The sequence below is a fragment of the Terrapene carolina genome, unplaced genomic scaffold (genome assembly GCF_002925995.2).
Source record: "Terrapene carolina triunguis isolate 2854851 unplaced genomic scaffold, T_m_triunguis-2.0 Scaffold93, whole genome shotgun sequence".
Lineage (NCBI taxonomy): Eukaryota > Metazoa > Chordata > Testudines > Emydidae > Terrapene > Terrapene triunguis.
This window is the reverse complement of record NW_020664444.1, coordinates 18,189,721-18,213,042: the sequence shown is the minus strand read 5'-3', so window position 1 is coordinate 18,213,042 and position 23,322 is coordinate 18,189,721. Positions and strand designations below refer to the sequence as shown.

The window sequence follows — 23,322 nt, the reverse complement described above, 5'->3', positions numbered from 1 at the left end:
ATAAATGAACAATGGACTTTTAATGAGATATAGGCCAAAATTTTCTGTACTGTGATGCAAGAAACAGAGGAACATTCAACCAGGGCACCAGTTTTGTCAGTCCCTAGCAGGAAGCTCAGTGCTGTAGCTTCTCCCTATCTCAAAAAGAAAAACATATTTCATTGTCACTGGGTCCGGCATCAGCACTTTTGCTACCGAGGCAATGGCACCACAAGCACAAAAACACTCTGTGTGCACACTGTTTTCATGCTTGGGACTGCCTGTAGCTAGTTGGCTCAGGAGTGTTGATTCTTCAGTTTGTGAACCTCAAACTTGAAGAAAATTATCCCACACAGAACTCTGGTAAGCAGTTTGCTACAGCTGGACTTTGTGTTTCAAGAAATTTGGAAGATATGCATATAGATAGATTCCATCAGAGAAATGTTGTGGTATTTCTTTTTTGGTGCTTTACTGCTCAGGATAATGATGATAGAAGTGACAAATAAGTTGCTGGGAATCATATATATCTTCAGCACCAACTGTTGCCTGAATAACTTCATTCAGACGGCAACAGACATAGAAGTTCACGGATCACCACATGACCAGGCTTGTGATTCTAAGTGAAACTATGGAGTTACAGAACTCGTGCCCCACAGCTGCATTCAATAAGTTTCACTAAACTGTGCATAAATAGATTCTCGGTTAAAAAAACCTAAAACTGCGTAAACAGTTATTTTTAGGCTGCAAAAATTATGAAGAACAGAACCATTCTCCTTTTAACTTTTACTCCCTACCATGTCGAAAGGAATTAAGGAAGGGGAAGTGGCTTGGTTGGGTCATTTTTTTTTACATGTGATTATGCCGTAAAGTGTTCCTGATAATACTAGCATCTCATATTCCATTTGCTCTGTCATAGTCTTGCATCTCAAAAGCTTCCACAGCACCTCACAAATTACGAGCCAAACCCTTAAGGCCTTACTCAAAAACTCTCCTTCAAGTTTATGTTTGAAGTCAGTGGAAGTTTTTGCCTGAGTAAAGATATAGTGAAAACTGAATAAGGGCTTCAGGATTTGGGTACCATACATATCCATTACCAGTGAAATGCAGCCAGCTCTGTGGACGTGTGCAGCAGCCAGGAAAGTACCTTGAAAGAGTAAGAACCTTAGAGAGTGTGTGTGTGATCTGAATGCAGGAATTTGAAATAGGAACTCCAGATTTTTAATATTGGATGATTGAGACCCTTTCTGTAGACTTGGGGAAGTCTCTTAACAAATATGACTCATCATTCCACCTCTCAAGTGGAGACAATAATGATCACCTACCTGCATCCCCCACTTAGTTGTTTAGGAGGACTAAATTGTTTCTTCATCTAGAGTACTTTCAAGCTGAGGAGTGCTATACTGATCCCAAGCAGTAGTGTAATGGAAGGCACAGCACACCAATGGTGAGGGGAGATGATAGGGGACATATGGTCCAAGGACACTCTTTACAGGGTGGCAGATTCTAGGGACCTGGATAGGGATGAGTCTGATATTAGGTGCTAGAGCTCTGGAAGTACAGTGTAACTAGCTCAGAGTTATTCTAATAGCTGCATCTTGTTAGCTCTAACCATGATATATGAAGGAATGGGCAGAGGAACTAGAGACTGGATTTTTATGGTGACATCATGTCGGCTCAAAAGTCTGCACTGGGGCATCTATTGTGAGATTGGGGCCATGATCGGTAACATTCTGTACTAGATTTAGTGCCCTCTGGGGTAAGTTTAAATAGAGAGTCAAACTTGGCTGGTAATTTATAAACATGGCCATAAACTGTCCCAGTATAGCTGAGACTTTGGCCAGCCCTATTTTAATAGAGTCACAATTATAATATAATGTTATTTAACATTTTTTTCAATAGTGGAAGCCCTAAACAAGTGCAGTTAGAGTGTAGACATTACAACACATTTTTCTTCCCAGCAGTGGAAACTATCCTGAAGTTCCACTTCTCTGTTGTTTTGAAATCGCATCTGGGTTCTCAACTGTAGGTCATTGGTCGGAAGTGCACACTTCCCATTTCTGTCAAAATACTCTAATTTCAGAATTTACGCAAACATGTCAATCACCTAGAAGCTGCACTTCAAAGAACACTCTTTATTTTTAAATGTTGTTTCGTTAATAACTGAGATATAGGTGTAGTTAAAAGAAATTCAAATACATATTTTTATCATTATAAACGCTGTAAAATGTTATCCCATCAAAAATATATGCAAATATATGAATATGCAATATTCATTTTCAAAGTGGAGATGCTATAAATTGGTGTTCCTCACAATCTTTAGGAAGACATTTCCTCCACGGTTGTAGACCATGTCGGAAGCTGCATATTATTCCAAGAAATAACAAGAAAAGGATTTGTGGGTTTTTTTCTTTCCTTCAGATGCCATACTGTGATTTGCCAGCTAATAGACTAAAAGCAGTTTACACTTCTTACTCTGGTTAGTTATATTGCAATTGTTTTGTTAGGTTTCCCAGCATAAGAACATATGAATTTTGTGGATTAATATATTTTATCCAGGGCAGCTCCACATTAAGCTTTCACTTCCCATCTGTCAACCCATCTGTGACACTGAAACCCCTACTCCTTCTCTTCTGATAGATGCACGCTAAGCCAACCTTGTGAGACAGCACAACACGCTATAGAGCAGGGTCAGCACTATATTATATTGTGAAGCCCAAATCTCTCTGACGAATTGCCTGGTGTGTTCATGGGTTACATTACAGTTGCAAATATCTCTTTCTCATTTATCCCCACAAGAATCATCCAGAGGTGGGTACTGAAAATTATTAGAGGCATGAGAAGATACCGCATGAGAGGTCAATGAGAAGACTGGGACTATTCAATTTAGAGAAGTGACCATAGGCCCTGACTCCGGGCGTGCTCCGGGGCTGGAGCACCCACAGGGAAAAATTAGTGGGTGCTCTGCACCCACTGGCAGCCAAGCTCCCCTCACCCCCTGCTCCTCCTCCTTCTCCTCCCCCTTCCCTGAGCGTGCCGCATCCCCGCTCCTCCACCTACCTCCCAGCGCTTCCCGCCCAGCTGTCGCCAAACAGCTGTTTGGAAGCATTAGCATGCTCCAGGAGGGAGAGGTAGGAGCGGGAACGCGGCACGCTCAGGGGAGGAGGTGGGGAAGAGGCAGGGCCAGGGCGGGGATTTGGGGAAGGAGTTGGAATAGGGGCAGGGAGGGGATGGAGTTGGGGCGGGGACTTCGTTAAGGGGTTGGAATGGGGATGGGGCAGGGGTGGGAAGAGGCAGGGCAGGGACGGGGCCTCATGGAAGGTGAGGAGTGGCAGCGGGGGCAGAGAGGGGGGTCGAGCACCCATGGGAAAGAGGGGAAGTCGGCACCGATGGAAGTGGCAAGTAATAGAGAACATGTGTAAAACAATGAATGGGCTAGAGAAGGTAAACTAAGTGTTCCTACTAACTCTTTCTCATACGCTAATGCTTAGCTCTTGGGGCAGGGACTGTCTTTGTACAATACCCAGCACAACAGGATCCTGGACCATGACTGGGACTCCGGAATGCTATTGCAATGCAAGGCATAATAATGAATACAGTACAACAAAGAAAGCATTTAGCCAAATTCATAAGCAAAACACTTTCCTTTAATCACTAGGCAATTGGCAATTTGAGGTCCTACATGAAATGATTGGTTAGTGTCCGATTCTCAGCAGCAGGGACCAGCATTATAACTGGCACCTTTGTTAGCATCCTAAGTGCCAAGCTCAGGGATTAATTGCCAGGAAACTGTACTACACATTCACCCATAGAAGTGGTCCTTTCAGGGCAGGAGGGGTCAGTATGGGGAACCTGTAATTGCCTCTCCTTGTGATGTAGGTTTTGTATGAGTAGAGGACATCAATCTTCAGAGATATCCCTTTCAAAACCACTAGATTCACTCAGAAATAAAAGAAACCAACACACACCTGCCCTTTATTTCAGCATCGTTCCTATTGCCATCTTGTCATCGTGATCTAAAAGTCATTTCCAACGGGACCCTCCTTTAGCAGAACCCAATGGAAAAGCTATCAATGCTTTTAACCTCTTATTTTCTATGGATACCTATTTGCATTATTTATTGTTTCAGACAGACCGCATCAGGCAGTCATCCTTATGTTTAGGGACTGAAATTTCACTCTTGACAAGATGAACTACAGTAGGGCACCTACTGATGTTGAATGTTTAATGTACTTTGCAAGAGTCTTTAGATAATGTGGCAGGTGGAGTGTTGTTCCTCTCAGATTAAGAAGTTAAGTGAGATTATTTAACAGTGAGTGTCTTGTCAATGCTGCTCTGGGCACAGTGCTTATGTAAAACATACAAAGTAATGAAACAGTTAAAAATATTTATAATTTGCAGTAAAACAGTCTACGTCACCAACAGGATCAGCAGATTCTGATTGCCAGCTAATGCTTGGTCTTTAATTAAAGATCAAACAAAGTTATTACCGGAAGTCTTGGAAACACTTTAGAGATAGATTTGCTTATTGTAAGTGTCCATAGTACAGGTTTCTCCACATTCTAGGCTATTATGAGCAATGAGGGGCAAGAAATGCCACCCTTTTATTTAAAAAAAAATTGTGTGTATAGTGACCACGATCCCTGACTGGGCCCCCTATCACCACTGTAATACAAAAAGGAAATAATACTATGTGAATATCTGTATTTAGTATAAGGACATATCTTGCATGAGGAGACCATATCTGCCTTCGGGGAAAGCAATTAGGGTTATTGATTCTATTCAGGAGTTCAGCTCAGACTTCTATCATGTGGAATAGTCTCCAGAGTGGAGTGATAGGATCCTAGTGCATTTTAAAACTTGCCTGGGAGAAAATATAGGGAGTGATCCTGTTACAATAGATGCTGAAGTCAATGGAATTTAGTAGATTACCAGTACTCCTCAGAATCAGACTCATAAAGTAGGGACCAATCCTGCAGTGGCTGGGGATGGTCTACTGAATGCCCTCTTTAATTCTCAATATCTTTAATTCTATGGTATATTGTCCTCATTCCTTTGTGCGCTACTCATATTCATGTCAATGGGTAAGGCCCAATGTTATCAAGAAATTTAATCAAACACTTAATAAAAAAAAATCTAAGAATGTTGCTTAAAATTATTTGGTATTTTGATATAGTGTTCATAATTAAAAGTATTTGCAACTTTTATCCAAAGATATAAAGCGCTTTACAAACATTAACGATGCTTCTACAAACCTCTATAGTACGAAAACCTACGTCACAGATGGGTAAACAAACACAGAAGTTAAATGGGTCTCCCAAGTGAAAATAATTACTTAGCATGAAATAAGGAGTCCTGGCTCTCCTCCTTGGCTCTCCTTCCTGGCTCTGTTCACTAGACCACACTTCCAGTTGTTTAAGAGATTTGTAGTATTTTTAACTGTCCCCACAACAAGCAGAGTCTTGTTTGAACAAGCACCATATCTTGCTCTAGTGGAACATCCTTCTAAGAACTGTAAGAAAGCTGTCTTCACTCACCTACCTTCAGCAAGTCTTTCATGTCTAATAATGTATCTAAAATTGTTTTATGTGCTTGGTATACCACGTGCCAGGAACTGCTCTCGAACACTCCCTTGGGACATAAGAAAATGAAACTTAAAACAACATGGCTTTGAGTCATTATTTAGAATTCTTCTCAGTTCTGAGCAACCAGATGAAGTAACCTTTTGGAAACTATATACAAAACACACTGGGTGACAAATAAGGTCCTTGAAAATTGAGCAGAAAAGTGTTTGCTGGGGTGGAGAGGTCTGGGCGGTCTTTGATTTTCAGGTCTGTTGGCAGTTGGAAATAATTTTAACCTAAGAGGGTGCAGGAAGAAATTCAGCTTTTAGGGAAGCATTGCATCATTCTTTCCAGTTATCTTACAGGTGAGAGAACAGTCAGAGTGAATAGTAGGATCCTTGTTTCGGCCATTCGGCCAGATTCATCCCAGATGGAAACACCAGTAACTTCAATTTTATTGAAATGACATCAGAGATTATTCTTGTTCATTCTGCCCAACTAGCCATCATGTGCTGAAATATCTGAAAGTTTCAGCCATTTGGGTTGGAAATAATTTCTCCTGGTCATTTGACCAAATGACAGAAACATTCAGGTATTTGAGCAAATGACTAAAAATGAGAACTAGGTTTTAAACAGGTCGATTAAATCACTAAAGGTACAAACCAGGCTCCAAGCTGCCAGAGTTGCTTCCAGGAAAGCTCTAAAATCTTCAGGGTGTTCAGCATGCAGGAGTTAAACTAACAGAAGACTGCTCCAAATCAGAAATCAAATAAAAAACAGAGAGGGCCCAGTCACAGGGTATGCTGGCTCTTTAAGGGAGGTTCCCAGTCCAGCCCTGCCCTGTTTGTGATTCACCCCCAAAACAAGATACTCAAAGTCTAATAGTTCCTGGAGCTGATGGGAACTGAAGGTTTTGCAGCAAGGAATGCTGGGAAGGGACGCTGTGTGTAAAAACTACCTTTTATGCATTGTGAAGAGAGACTTGAAGGGCATAGGACCTGATGGTTTGGTTTCTCCAGTCAAAGGGCCCATTAGGAACTTTGGAAGAGGTCTAGAGGTTCAGTCAAAGAGCTGTTTAAAGTATACCAAGGAACGGGAGGTGTGTGGCTAGAAATCCAGGGTCCCAAGAGGGAAATTAAAGGTTTCTAATAGAACGTAGGACATAGCCCTGTGGGGTAATGAAGTGGGAATAGTTTTTGGATGAAGCAGACAGTTGTTCTGTTATTTAGGGCCTCACAGCAATAGATCATGGAAGAGAATGTGAGACCCCCCCCCCCCCCCAATGCCTCTGAAAGGGCACCAAGGGGAGTGTTATACCCCAGTGGGGGAAGAGACTGACACATCCTTGCGGGAGGGCTGTGACCCATGGGAAGAGACTGAGTGAAGGCTTTTGCCTTTTGGTTTTGTTTTGCACTTTCATTTCACTTGAAGGGGGCAGGAGGGGCTGAACTTCCAGTGAGATGGTTCAGCTACCCAGCCAAGGAGAGAAAATGAGGCATGGCCACATCTCCACCATGAGCCCACTGTTACTGGAGCAACTGTGGCACAAGTGCCATTAGCTGTTATATTTCAGCTTCTATCTGAAACATTTACATCTTTTGATTTTGCACTTCTTGGGCACCGTGCAATTTGGAGATGGATGGCCATCAACCGGAACTTCTTTCTGAGATTCAGCCCCTGCTGCTGGCACACTGGACCAAGTGCAGGCAATGTTTTGGTGTTCTCCAAACCCTCCTTTAGAAGAATATCCTTAAATGAAATACTGATAGGTAATATCAATACATCTAGATGGAAGTACACCTCTACCTCGATATAACGCTGTCCTCGGGAGCCAAAAAATCTTACCATGTTATAGGTGAAACTGTGTTATATCGAACTTGCTTTGATCCACCAGAGTGCGCAGCCCCGCCCCCCTGGAGCACTGCTTTACCGCGTTATATCCAAATTCGTGTTATATCGGGGTAGAGGTGTACAGAACTAGTAGCATTGCAATAGAACAATGGTTTTCAACCTGTGATCCCTGGAGCCCTGGGGTTCGGCAGACTCTGTCTAAGATTTCCAAAAGGGTCCACACCTCCATTCAACATTTTGTAGGGGTCCGCAAATGAAAAAAGGTTGAAAACTACTGCAAAAGAACATCTGTTTAGACGCTAGTGCCTGAGGGTTTTTTTTTTTTTTATCTCCGCATAGCTGCTGACATTGTTTGCTCAGAATATCTTTATCAGGCAAGCCAGACATCAACCACTCTTAATTCTTCACAGGGAAGCTTTTATTTTATGTCCAAAAAGAACTTTATCTGTATTTTTTTTCTTAAATCTGCATTCTGTTAGAATTTCAAATGTGTGCTTCTTTCTTAAACCTCTGAAACAGCCTCCTCACCTCCCCCCAGTGCAACAGCCATGCACTTTTGTTTGTACACGTTTTTTGTTTTGTTTTTTAAATTGTCTTCTGGGTCCACATGCCCTAATCTGCCAGAGCAAACAACGAGGCATTTAACATTCTGAAATGCTTGTTTTCGCACGTGCTGTTCATAAGGGTTTGGAAGATGTGTTGACATGAGTATGGCTTTACCAGTTTTGTTTGTGTCCGGTGCTAAAGTAATCTTTCTTCAGCTTTGTATCTTTTCAGAGCTCAAAGGATACAGCAGCCGTAGTCAGGGTTTGGTTTTCTCTCCCTTCACCCTCTGCCCCCTTGGGTTGAAGGTTGTAAGGCCGTTTCTGTTTTCAGGTCAGCACGTGCAGCTCCTATCGCAACTTGGTGGGTGCTCAGCGCCTCTGAAAACGAAACCCCAGGAGCCTAAAGTTCAGCACCAGAAAACTGATGCGCCTCAAATTAGAGACCATTTTTGGAAATCTGACCTTGATAGGGGTTAGAGATGTATTGATAAAGCACATTTTTAAAATAGCAGCACTGCTCAAAACACCCTTGTAATTACAGTACTTCCTTGGCAGTACATCATCTGGTTGATTGCGGTGCTAAATGCTCAGCCCTTCATCCTCTTCCTCTATAAATTCCATCATCCAAGCCAGCGTCTGAGACCACTCATCTGGCAAACTTGGCAGAGGAAGGTCCCCGATGCCAAGCTTTACAGTTTAATGGGCACTGCAGCATCTGAGTACTTGGTTGGCTTCCTGATGGGCTGGTATCTTTTCTCCCCTCTTGCTTGGCTCCATGGCTGCTTATTGGGGGGGTGCCCCGTTGAAATGCCGAAGGGCTGTCATCTGGATGCCATTTGCCTTTTGGATGTGATTTATTTTTGATTTATTTATGATTGAGAAAAAATCAGTTTTATAAAGAAGTATAAAATACTAGTCCTCAATGGATCCTTACCAAAAATACAGTCTTGTATGTATAAAAAAGTAATAATTCTGAAGTGATTGACAGTAATGGACCCTAAACACTACAGTAACATTTTTTTAGGCTTTAGTATTTTGGACCCCTTCATAGAATACATTAGTATTTTTGTAAGAGTTGCTCTTTCTTCTAGGCTAAAAAAGGATTAGTGGGATTTCACAGGCTGTATTTTCTTCAGAGCTTTAGGGCTTTTTATTAAACCTATGCTCTTACTTACTGTGGCACCCAAATTCTCCCTTTTTCCCATGAAAGTAGCTTCAATGAGGTTTCCTGGGTGTAACTGGTAATAGGACTTGGCCCTTATTCTTCATACTCACTGATCATGCAGAGAGGTCCACAGGTGCTGACACTTATTCCCATGTAGAATTCTAGGGAAGCCTTGATTGTAAAACTGTCTGTGTGAATCTTCCTTTGTTCCACTTCTTTAAATTAAAGGGGTCCTCAGAGGGAGCTACCAACAAATGGGCATACAGAGCTTACCGCATTTTTGTGAACAAGACTTCGTCTGTATTTTAAATTACTCTTTAGAAAGTTCAATAAAATCGTTAATGAATTAAAAAATGACATTGAAGAAGAAAATGATCTTATTGTACTATTACTTAAATGTTCTCCCCCTCTGTAGTCCTTCTAACTCCTCTACAGAGTTCTCTTAAGAAATTAACAATATTGAAATTACCTTAAGGACATTTTTGTTTGGACTTCAGGATGCCACTTACAATAAAGCAACTGCAAAATAATATCTGGTAGTAAATCAAAGTGGTGATGAAATAACAACCTGCAGTTTATAAAGTTGTTTTTAATACCAGCTGAAGTGTTGTTAATGGGTAAGCAGAATTTGTTTCTGATTCAGTACTGTTCAGCAGTGATTTTTAAGCAGGGAATGCATGCAGAACAGTTAAGCAAGGATTAGATTAACTAGCTTTGGCAAAATAAATTGCCATTCAACTCTAATGTTTTTCCTCAATCAGATTGTAAAGATTTGTCAGTCAGTTTACAGATATAAATTCTGATCTTGTTTTAAATGGGCTACAAATTAAATTGTGCAGGCTGATATTTTTTAATACCAGCTCACTGTGTGTGAATGAGCTGAAGCACTGAATCTGATTGTCTTATAAAGGAAACTAGACTTCATTGGAACAAGAGACCTTTTTTTAAAAAGAAAAAGTCATTATTTGAATAAATAAAATGGAAAAAAGGTAGTAACTAGAACTGGTTGGGAAATGGCTGATGAAATGTTCTTTCAGCAAAACCGGAACTTTTCAATTAAACTTTCCAGGCCAGGGCGGAATTTCTGTTCAGAGAGAGAGATACACACAGAGAATAGCCAGTTGCCAAGGGTCTAGGGTGTTCACCTGGGATGTGAGCAAGGCCGGCTCCAGGCACCAGCCCAGCAAGCAGGTGCTTGGGGCAGCCAAGGGGAAGGGGCGGCACGTCAGGCTCTTCAGCGGCGGGTCCTTCAGTCCCTCTCAGAGGGAAGGACCTGCCGCCGAATTGCCGCCGAAGAAGAAAGCAGCGCGGTGGAGCCGATCGCAATCGCGGCTCTTTTTTTTCTTTCTTTTTTTCCCCCACTGCTTGGGGCAGCAAAAACCCTGGAGCTGGCCCTGGATGTGAGACTGCGGAAACTCATGTGAATTACTTCATGCAGTATATGCAGTAACTGCCTGTTCCTCTCTCTGCTGTTTGGAACCTTCACTTGGGTGATAATCAGGTGCCCATCACCTCCCAGCAGGTTGAGAAGGATGTTGAAGTTACAAGCATCCATTGTTGTATTTTCAATATCTTGTATGCCATTGACGAGAACAAGATAAAACGCAGTGGGGACAAGGAAGAAGTCAAATTCAGAACTTTTTATGCTCCCATAGAGACAACTAGACAGTGTGTAAAAGCAAATATTATTAGGAAAACAGACCTCATTTTCATAAATAGAACAGCACCTATGAAAACGATTGAGCAGACAGGAGCATTCAAGCTATTCTGGCCAACCAAACTGTTCCCTAGTATAGTGACCAGATATGTCCACATTACTCTTGCTCAGTTTGTGATAATTGATTTTCCTGCTCAGTGCATTTGATATGCTACTAGATGAACGTGGCATATGCTGTTATATTCATTTTGTGAGGCAAACCTACTTTTGCCCTATCGGTGCCATTTTGCGAACTCTGGGCTCAATCCTGTGAAGTGCTGAGCACTTAAGTGGTTGGCTTTTTGCAGCTCCTAGGATTGAGCAACACCTTTGTAGTTTTATGTGCATTATTCATACATGTCTCTACATATGCACCCTGTACCATACGGCATTGTAGACGTGTGCTTCGTTGCTCGCGGTACAAATTCGCTGGAGACCACTCTTTCACATACCAGTGCCCTTTTATTTCCCTGTATTTTCCCACCACCACGTATATACAGCTATATACAGTTCAGTGTCAGTCAGGTAGCCCCTTAGGGAACAGCTTGCTCTTACGGCTAGCTGGGAGCAACAGGCCCTCACTCCTCACTTTCCTGTTCCCCCCTCCTACTTCCTTCCTGCTAGCTTTATAGGCCTTCCTCTCAGCAGGCTCACAGGTGATTGCTCTCAGGCTCCTTTAATGAGCCACACCCTGCCAGCTCCAGTCAGTTCCCCTTTATGGAAGCTATGCTAGCAGGTTCTGAGCTAACAGGGGCTGGTTCAGTGCCTCTTAGGCCAGCATCCTGTTACAGGCATACTTCCCACTATCACTTGTGGTCACATAGTACCACAGAACGATACGTTTCTTTACTATATCTGACATGAATATCTCTTAACTTAGGGTAGAATTTGGATATTGGGAATTTGGGGAGAGATTTAAAATGTCATGGTATGGCTGAAGGAGCATGGTGTTTAGAGGCCTTCAATAATTTAATATTTAAAGATGTGTGGAGAGATTTTGTACATTTGATAAGGAAAAATTTGTGAGAAGAAAAGTATATTTGTGGTGATGGGAGGGGGAGTTCTGTGCCTCTCTTTCTTTGTCCTTTCCCATATCACTGGTTCTGAACAACTTTAACAGGAATCAAAATGTATAATAAATATCATGATTGCTAAGCCCAGTTCATCAAGGCTCCATTGCATTCGCCTTTTTGCTTCTCAGGTTGCCAGGTAAAGAGTCTCATTGGCTGCAGCTCCAGATCGAAAGCATTCCTGGCTGCTCCTGCTGTTGCTCTCATCTGCACCTGAGCAGAAGGATGAGATGTTTTTCTTGATGAGATGGATCTCACCAGAGTAGTTCATGAGTTTTGCAATGCAGTCTTCATGGAGCTACATATACACCTGGGACCACACCACACACTACAGATAGTGAATGCAGCTACTCATTTGAACTTCTTCCTGAGAAGATATTGCACTGGTGATGGACACTGGCTTATGATAACATTCTGGGAGTAATTTAAGATGCTCATTTTAATTTCTAAACCTCTACATAGCTTGTGTTCTGTGCAGCTGGGAAGCAATCCTTCTGTGGTACTGTAGCTGCTGGGATCAGTTGAGGTGCTCAAACTAACAATCTCTTGACATAAACTTGCTGGGGTTGGAAATAGGGCATTTCCCCTGACGGGGTCCTTTGCTCTGAAAATTGCTTCCCTCACTTTGTGTGTCAGAGCCAGAATTTATTAACACTCAGATCACATTGCAGAGCCCATTTTTATTTCTCCCAGGTTGCACTATGAATCATCTTCAGTCCTCTGGAAATCTGCAAAAATTTCAGGGTGTGAAATCGTGTGAACCAAACTGGCAAGAAATTTCACATGACTTTCCATTAAAAATGTCTTGTGTGGTTCTTAGTAGGCCTTGCTGCCAAGTTTTTTCCTCCCAATATTCAGGCTAACTTTTCTTCTCTTAATTTTGCACTTCTCTTAATCTTAAATCTCCCCAAAGGTTATATGGTATAAATGATCAAGATACTTGTATCCATTTGACATTACTCATCTACCCCTAGATCTGTCCTGTAATAGGATTTGTATGGGCAGGTACTTACCCCCTTGTGGAGTCCCATTGAAGTCAGTGGGTTCCACATAGATGCCAGAGTCTTCTAGTTGCTGAGTTGCATGCGCTAACAAAGAACATGATGCCATGAAGCCTCAGCACAGCGAGTAAACTAGAATGAGTAATGTTGATTCTGCTACAGATTGGAATATTATGTAAAATATTCCCAATCTCTTCCTCTCCCCCCTCCCCACTTTCTCCTCTTTTCCTTTGAAGGAAATGGGTGCTTTTTTATTATAATTACTCAACTTAATGAGGAAAGCCATCTTCCTTACTCTTTTGTGTAAAAAATCTCAGATAAATCAAAGGAATGTATAAATCAGAGGGGAAAGTGAATCGTCGTCTTTAATCTGGGCTTGTATTTAATTTTACTTTCTGCTCTTTCATTCCAAACACTAGAGAATTTAATTTGGAAGATAGTGACAAGAAATTGCTGAAAGTCGGACTCATTTTTATTTATTTGTTTATTTATTTATTAAATCCTCAGTCCAAAATCTGGATTGATTTATATATGCATGTATATATGTATGTATTTATTTATTTATTTAACCAGAGTCCCTAATTTGAGTAATGGACTTGTTGATCATTTTCTCATCTCTTTCGACTTGCTCATTTAATCAGTGATTATTGTTTTCATCAAAATGGGATGTAACGTGGGAAGATGATGTTCTGTGTGAATATGCAACAGCTGACAAACATGGAAAAACACAAAGTAGGCAGCATCTTTCTCTACTATATAAAATCCCAGTGCTTAGATAAACCTAAAAATCCATAATGTTTTGATTTTAATTATTAAATATCCTTGGGTATTCACAGCTGTTTCGAAAAATACTTTCATTTTTATTGAGATTTTTGTAGCAAGTATAATAAGTGGGCTGGACCCCTTTTATGAATTAAACATGCAATTGTAATTTCACTATTAACTCCTCCTCCAGTTGCCACACACTTCTGACCAAGCATATCATGGCTTCCTTAAGTCCATATTTGATGTTTGTCTTCTGGATGAAGGCCACCACTTCATCCTTTAAATGTGATGGATCCATATTAGATACTGTTGGAACCCCAAGGTGCGCATGCATTTCTTGAGCTCTTGATCAGAGATTTTCTGTTAGAAATGTCGGTTCAGCCTGCACATGTGCTCTGTACAACCTCACACTGCACTCGACGGGTACGTAGGGCTGCACAGGCACACCACCCTCAGCTCCTTCTCTGCTGCCTCAGCCTGAGACTGCGCTCATGTGTGCCTCAGCATGTTCTGTAGTGGTTGTTTAATTAGTTTAGTGCATCAAGTTAATGTTGTTGTTAGTATAGAATTAATTGGATCGTTGTGAGAGGTTTCTGTTTTTCCCTCACTTTTTTTTTTCCTCCCCATTTTTTCTGGGGAGCTTATTTGGCCTGGCTGGTCATACCTGGCTAGCAAGGTTTCAAATGTTGCCTCTCTTGTCAGGAGGCTATCCTGATCAGCAATGGCCAGTCTGGGTGTTTCTATTGCTTGGGAGAATCCCACGTCTCCCAAAAGCGTCACTTTTTCCTGGCTCTAAAATCTAGAGCTAGGAAGAATCAGAAGACTAAACTGAAGCTGCTGCTGATGGAGCTCTCCCTTTTGAACAGCTTCCGAGTCAGGTCGGTAGACCCTCTCTCCAGTATATCAGCCTCCAGGCTGATCCAGTGCCCCTTTGGCTTTGGCCTAAGAAGGGAAAGATCTCAGAGGATTTAGGGAGGGCTCTGAAGAAGAGGAACTTGGTCTCCCACCACAAAGAGCCAGCTTCCAAGAAGGCCCAATCTGCTAATCTACAGTGTCAGAGACCTCGACCTCCCAGCCCGGTATTATGGAGGCAAAAGACTCTTCTTCTCGCACCAGCAGAGCAGGGAGATCCTGGAGCGCTTCAGAGGAACACTTCAGGGCCCGGTGCTGTCCACCTCCAGATCACCGCCATCTATTTCAGATTTAACAACAATGCCTTCCCACTCAGCTCCATTGGTACTGACAAAATCAAAGCACACGCCTTTGCCTTGGTGCTTACTCACTCCAAACCCACAGCACCACTCAAGTCAGCTGCTGTGTCAAAACTGACCCACCTGGTACGACAGGAATTCTGATACTACAGGGACTTGTCAGTGTTAGTCGAGCTGGAGTCCCCATGGCTTATGGGTACAGAATAACTCTTGGTACCAAGACCCCGGTCTCTGGATTACTAGTGCTTCCTGGTACTACGGGATTCTCAACAAACAGGGAGGAGCGAGATCTTGTTCCCTATGTGCCAAAGCTATAAAGTTATGGAACTGGTATACAGCCCATCAGATTCAGATCTCAGCCATTTACAAGATCATTTACAAGATCAGGGTTATCCTCATAGTACTGACCTGGCTGAGGCAAGCTTGGTATACATACCTGCTTCACCTGTATGTCCAACCGGTATTCAAGCTTCCGACTGTCCCTCATCTCTTCTTCCACGGCACAAGTCATGTGCTTTACCCCAACTGAGATGTCCTCTATCTCCATGCGTGGCTCCTATATGGTTCACAGGATTAGAATCCACCTGCTTGACAGGGATACAACATGTATTGCTAAACAGTACAAGGAAGTCAGCTCAAATTACTGACCCTCAGAAATGAAAGAGGTTCAATCACTGATCACCACCTTGTCCCTGAACTTTTTCCGCTCTCAATCATCTTAGATTATCTGCTGGACTTAAAAAAAAAAATTGGGTTTATCAATTAGCTCTATTAAGGTTCATCTCGCTGGGATATCAGCATTTCATTCCCCAGTAGAGGGGTTTTATGTTTTTGCACACCCTGTTCTCAAGATTTATTAAGGGTCTGGGGAATCTGTACTCCCAGGTTAAAGATGCTACTCTGACTTGTGATCTCAACCTGGTACTTACAAACATTATGGGACCTCTGTTTGAACCTAGGGCAACCTGCTCCTTGCTTCACTTATTTATGAAGACGGCCTTTCTAGTACCTATCACATCAGCTCATAGGGTTGGAGAAAAAAATTGAGTCTTGATAGAAGACCCCCCATTTACAATATTTTTCAAGGGCAGGGTCTCTGTATGTTCAGAGTTGCTACATGGGCTTCATTCCGTATCTTTTGTAAACACTAGGCCTTGGACCATGCCATCAGATCTGATGCGGCACTTGGTTCTTCTATACTGCCTTCAGTCTTGGACTTGATTCCTAAGCTCCCTCCTCCCTGTGAGGATGGATAAAGCTCAAGAGTCACTTGCAGTGGAACACCCATAGGGACAGTACTCAAAGAAAAGTTTACTCACCTTGTGCGATCAATAATTGTGGCTCTTCTAGACTTATGTCTCCCCATGGGTGCTCCACTATCTTCCCTCCTTCCACTCTGTTTCGGACTGTTCTTGTTGGATGTTCAAACAGAGAAGGAACTAAGGGCGGTTTGCCTATGCAGCCCTGTGTCCCCACAGAGCATGGTACAAGGTTGTATAGAGTGCATGCGCAAGCCAAACGGAAACTGCTAATGGAAAATCTCCAACCAAGGGCTCGAGAGGTGCATGTGCACCTGAATTTGAGCACCCACAGTGACACACATCTCAAAGAACCAGTTACTGCACAAAGTGAGTAACCTTTTCTTCTTATGATGGATGTACCACAAATAAAAGGAACTTGCTGCACAATAGTTATCTTGAAAAATGTTACGATGGTGCATACAAGATAGATTGGACACCGTCTGTCAGGAATCCTATTTTATATCCCCTGGACATATTAACAAATTGTGACCATAGAGGAAAATATGAGACCTCTAAATCTCTCCCTGAGAGATTATGACCTATTTTTTGTAATACATAAGCAAGGAAATACAATAACATCCTGGGGATGGTCTTGGGAGAAGCTAATTTTAGGCTGTTAACATGTGTTAGCTAACATGTTATCATCATACCTTCAAATCCTAGTCTGACAAGGTCTGAGAAGACATTTCTTATGGTTTCTAAGGGCCTACACCGGGAATATAGGGCCCAGTTTTGTGCTCACATTGTTGTAATCAAGAGTAACTCTTTTGAAGTCAGTAGACTTACAGTAGTGTAAACAGAATGAGTCTCACAATCTTTTACTAATAAGAGGGTTATGATTTATGGAATGAAAATGTTAGGCGCAGTAACAGGAGGAGTGTTTTCTTCCACAGAAGTGATTGGAAGAGAGAACAATGTGCGATTATACCATTGTGAAAGTAGAGAGTATAAAAAAGTTAATTGTCAAGATGCTGTACACTTGCAGCTAACTAGTATAGTCAGGTCCTCGTGCTGTATCTCAAGAGATATCTACTATAGAGCAGGGATAGACTACATCTCTCAGTCCACAAGTTTTCTCTTTCTGTGGATAAAGTCTTTAAGACAGGAAAGCTAAGAAATGGGCAAGTGCTAGGAGAAAAAATACATACTTATTTAACAACATGCATTGACGCAATTTTTTCCTTGGAAGGTTAAAATTAACTAAACAACTTTGAGCAGCCCTGGGCATTGATCCCCTTTCACAATCTCACTGTAAATAGAAATAGGGTGGTTTTAAATTGTACATCTAATATCTCCAAGCACAACATTATTCCCTTTTCTTCAGTAAGGTTTCATCTGTCAAACTGATCCTTGTTTTGTGTGTTACACACAGAAGATGAAAAACCCAACTTCCATACAAAAGGAATTTTAAAAAAAATCAGACGCTGAACTGTATAATGTTAAAATATCATTTCTACATTGAAAACTCCACAGACAGCTTGTGCACATTAGCATCAAAATCTTCACTAAATCACTTTGTACAATCTTAATAGAAAAAGTTAATAACTTTCATACCTGGACTCACTGATTTCATTAACCTGCCTAGCTCAGTGTTATCATGAAAAAGCACAACTCTTCTCATTATCTTCACCACAACTTTCTTTGAAAATTGCTGACTAAGCTTTAATGCCAGCTAATACTTAAAGGTTAGCTACAGTGCTTTGAAAGGCAGGACCTGTTGTGCTCCTATAAATTTACTTGTCTACGTGAGGCTAGTTTTCCATTAAGTTCTTCACAGATATGCACACGTTCACCTACCATTTTAATTCTGATTGTGACATTAATTTGGACTGAAGAATTGATTTTTTTTGGCCACAGCTGTGGCCATTATTAGCTTGGTCTCTGACACTTTGCTCATGACACACAGCAAAAATGGAAAAGGATAATTGCTCTCTTTGTGCTTTGCTCGGGGAAAAAGTAAAGGGAGAGCTGAGTTTAAACACAATATCACCTTTTTTGCCCCCTATATATCCTGGGACAGATCCTCCGATGTAGTACATGATGAAAGGGCCTCCATTGGACATATAAAGCACATAGCCCCTCGTTTATACCGACAGAGGATATGGCAAGACATAATGGCCCACAAGTATGTGCTTCACCCATGTACATGTATGGTGGGAAACTGAAGTATGAGTTCACCCAGTTAGACTTTATCAATTTTCACCTTTATAAATTTTCAAGACCGAATCATTGTCACTTGCAGATTCTGATCATGTATATATGATAGATAACGTTATTTAACATTACACATATCCAGTTATACATTTATCCAAACTTTCAGAATTTGTTTTTCATTCTCCATTCTATGTTGTTATAAATCATTAACACTACATCAGTATTACATCAACACAACTCAACATTAAACTAACAAAACGTAACCCTTATTTTCTACCATTGAGCAATTTTGTCTTATTTTCATATTATAATTCAGTATATGTGGATCATCCTAAATTATTCATTAACATAACCTTAATTTTTTATTTGAAGAGGAAAGTTATGGAGAACAGCATTGCCTTAATGTCAGCATATTCTTACCTTTTCAAAATATGGGTTTTCAGGGGACTTTTTGCTCAAAGTTTAGCATCACACTTGTAAATCATTAAAAAGCCTTGTAGGTAGTTTTGCTGGTTGCATTTTGCGATGCTGTATTCAGTTTAGGGCCTCCCGCCTCACAGCATCTCAGAACCCAGGCTCCAGCCCAAGCCCAAACATCTACATTGCAATGTTACAGCCGGAGCCCTGGAATTCCCCTCATTGACTGCATCAGAGGAAATAATAACAACAATAGCTGCCGTTCTGTTTCTTATTCAGTTATCTTTTTGGTCTGTAAGTGACTATCACTATTCATGAAAAATATCCTATTGTGAGACTCCCCATTATCTTTTCTCTACTGCTCCTGCACCTGCATTTGACAATGACTCTTTCAACCAGTGTAGCCTCCATGTTTACAAGGACTCTACTTCTCTAGTGGAAGTCTGGAATTATGTGGACCAGGACTTAAATGCTCAGAGAGTATTTTCCAGGGGCTTGGGGCTTCAGCCCCGTGGGGGTCACTGCGGCTCAGGGTTTCTGCCCCACTAGTTTGAAAATATTTAACAGAGCTCCACTCCGGATAACTCCGGCTGTATTTAAGCCCTGATGTGGATCCTCCCACAATTGTTGTCTGCTCATATTGTATTGGTGTGTAGGCATTATCATAGCAGTGGGGGAGTCCGTTCAGATTTTTTTTTAAAGAGCCACCCCAAACTTGCTCCAGTACTTCAAATCAAAACCTTAATGATTTGAAACAGTTCAGTGCGCTTTCAAATTTATGTTGACATATATCCTCTGTGTATCTCAGCTTTTCTGTGTCTGTAAGAGGAAGTGTCTGATCAGAAACAGGAAATACATAAATATCATAAGGCAGTCTATTCTCCTGAGATCTACCACCCAGTTTAGCAAATCTACATGCTGGTTGCTCAGCTAGGGTTGAATAAGCACTGGAACTTTGGGGTGCTTATCTGGGTATAATAATTAGTAGCAGCCAAGCCCCATGTTCTAACCTTTTTCTCTTCACGAAGCTGCCTTGTCAATTTCACCTTTCAAGTGTGAATATTAGGAATGCCGCTGTGGGTGAATCAACAGTCTTTGCCATCAATGCTGAGCAAATGCTTGGTTGAGCTTCCTGTCTACGTAGAGAGTTTAACCAAAGTGGCAGCCCTTCTGTGACTGTGGAGGGAAACACATTTTATTTTTATAATTAACATGCACTTTGTACAGACGAAAGGGTTTCCCCAGCCCTTATCTAAATTAGACACGTCTCTGCATTTGCCTAAAAGTTCCTGTTGCAAATGTGCAATTACAGGCATATTTTGTTTGCAAAGGTTATAGACCAGGCACTCCAGCCCTGTGATAGTAGGATGCACAGCCAAAATACTTAAGTTTTAATGTACCTGATTATTTATGTGAAAAAAACACACACACACAAAAAAAGTAAGGCTTCTTTTGTGACAGAAAAAAGGGACCAATTTTCATCAATTACCAGTGAAAAGCCATTGAATTTAATGGTGCTGCACCAGGTAACTCAGAGCATGTAGTTTGCACTCTCATTAGCTGGTAGGCAGGAGTGCTTCACTGCAATGATGTATATGGAAAGAATATTAGAAACTTTTATTATTCAAGCTTTTTAACAATTGCATTATTTTTAATAAATAAACAAACATGCACATAACTCAAGGCATCCCAAAACATGATATTAGGAAAGGAAGAAATTTAATATTGAGCATTATACTTCTCAGGTCTACTTTGAACACATAGGTTGCTTAAAAATTGGGGGGGGGGGGATAGTAGTAATTTGCACTGCAGTAGAAAGTGCTTAAATGTGAATTATTTCCTTTAGTCAAGGTTAGCAGTTAGTTAGGCTTTAGAAAGGTATTTCAAACTGATGGCTTTCTAAGCTCAGTTCAGTTTTCAAGCCTCATGAAATGGAATTGAATCTCTCAGTGCTTTGTAAATGTCAATAAATTAAATCTCACAACACAGCTGAGTGAGATATAATATTATTACATACATTTTACAGATAGATAAATTGAGGGACAAAGAGAAAAGAGACTTCCCAACTATGGGAAAGTCTCCTGCAGACACTTATGCATATGAAATAAATGTATTCAAGCACATAAGTGACTCTAAGATTAGTCTCTGGGTCACAAGAAGTCAGTTACTAGAACTCAAGATTCGTAGCTCTTAATTCTTTGCTGTAGCCACTATACACAGTGCTGCGTGAAATATGAGCATACATGCCCCGTATCTATCCAAGTACTTAGGGCTATGCTTAACTTCAGGCATGTGAGTAGTCTCATTAACTTCAATAGAACTTAAAGTTCAACATGTTTGAATGCTTTGCTGGATTGGGGTCATAGTCGCTATATTACAGAGTTGTATGTTCAATGCAATAATACATTAAACACTTTAGTTGAAACTGCGCTGCAAAAAAAATTGGAAACTGAATATATTTTTTTCTATCTAGTGGATAGCTAAAGAAAGTCAAAAGCAGCAATAAGATAAAAAGAAGTTTTAATGAGTATATGTGGTGAGGGTTTTTTTATTATTTTAAAAGCCCCAGTGCTTATTAGCTGATGAAGGTTAGCGTTTTTCATTAGCCAAAGGCATTTCAAGGTTTCATGGGATATAACTGCAAAACATTCCAAACAAATGAATATTCTGTTTTAAAAGAATAATGAGACATTGAGGGTTTTTATAAACTACAAAGTTTGCTAAACCAATAGCTCTAATTAGATGAAGAAACCCTCTGTAGAGGATTTGCATCAGTGACTGTGCACACGGCAAATTTTTAAGCATTTACATATCAAATACTGCTGGCAGCATTTTGGCTGCAGTCCAGAGCAGTAGATAGTTTTAATCACATTTGTTCACTTATCCTTGGTGGAATTCTCTTATATGGTCTGTTTAGGATTTTCACTTAAACTTGTGCTATTTCTTGTCAGCCGTGGATTTATTTATTTATTTATTTATTTTAAATTTGACATCTGAGGCATTGAAATCTCAGAAACTATTTTATGGAGTGTCTTCGTTTCCTCTCAATAGTTTCCTTGGGTTACCTAAGCCTTTTTATATATTTACTAGAAAGAGAGCTTTATTCAGCAATGTGACATTAGAAAAGCAGCCTTTCACTCTTCCATGGATTTGGTAGCTTCGCTCTTTTTTCAAAAAAATGGGAAACAGACAGTAGTAGAATTGGAAGAAGTCACTGAAAGTACAGCCAGGTTGATCACATTGCTGATAAAACAGCTTGAGAGTCATATAACACGGTCATTGTTGCAGTGAGAGTTAGCTGCATCTCTTATGAGGACCGATCACTGCCTGGAGCATCAAAATGTAGAAAGCTAATGCTTTGAAATATGTGCGTATGACTTCCCAACGCAGACGGCAGCGTTGTTCCTGGAACAGAACTCTGATCTCTCTAGAACACTAGCGTGTGAGCTGCTGAAGCAATTGTTTTCTTCCATTGTCTTGTTCCTGCACTAAACCTGACTTGAAAGATAAAAACCAAATTTAAAACAACAATGCTGTAGAGGCCGATAGGGTTCCAATCACCTGGGGTCTTTGGCATAAAGGTGGCCTCTGTAATAGTATCTATCTTTCTAGTTTTTATAGCGTGCCAGTTTTATGAATGACTGCCCTTGTGTGACCTGAAGAAGAGCTCTATGTAAGCTCAAAAGCTTCTCTCTCTCACCAACAGATGTTGGGGCAATAAAAGATACTGTTTCTTTTGTGGAACTCATCATCTCTCAGAAATGTGTCCCATTCTAGTGTCTGTTCTCCTATAGATGGTGAGAGCCCCCGGGTATCTAAATATGGCCTTTCCCAGTCCTTGCTTTTCCAGGCTGAAGAGTGCTTTTCATGCTTTGACCTGGTCGTTGGTGAATAAGGGGTTAACCTCACCTGCACATGCAAAGGACTCTAAACTGGCTGCTTGATACAGCAGGCAGAGAAAGCCTTTGGGAAGGTCAGGCTCCGCAGCCAACATCAGTGGGTTGAACCCCATACTGGGAAGTTTTCTGCCTACGTTCGCTTGTCCTACTTGCTATAAACACTTTCCTTCAGGAAAAGACATTGAAAGCCTCTGCATTTTTTTCTGCTGAATCATCAGCTTCCACTTACCTAATTCTAGCCTGCATATATACCATGGCAGGCCTCAATCTTCTCCCCACACCTTAACCTGGGAGAGAATCATTCACTGTCCCCCCTCCCATCCCCCCGAATAGGTGTAGAAAGATCACACCCAGTCTCACATACAGAGAGCTGCCAATTTCCAGAGAGAGGCTGTAGGGGAACTTTCACAGTGCTGGCTGGACATTGTACAGGATGGGGGGGAGATTTTTAATATTTATTTTCTCGCTGTCTTCGATTACTGCCCATACACCCTGTTTGTCCTTTCCTCTAGTCCTCATGGTGGTCTGAGGACACTGACCTCCAAAAACTCAAGAACTAGTCCAAACACCAGCACTCCTTGCTCTGTCTGCAATACATGGTCAGGGAGCCGACCCCACAACCTACTCGTGTGTTGAGCAAAGCAAAAAATGCTCCCGGATCAGTGCTTGGCTTCCCAGTCTGGCCATGTGCTTTAGGCGTGAATGGG

The 23,322-nt window shown here is 41.3% G+C and overlaps 1 protein-coding gene across 1 annotated transcript in view; it reads left to right on the top strand.

Moving 5' to 3' along the window:
* Nucleotides 1-23,322, top strand: part of XYLT1 (xylosyltransferase 1) — a 316,864-nt gene that overhangs the window by 217,631 nt on the left and 75,911 nt on the right. The window lies entirely within an intron of this gene.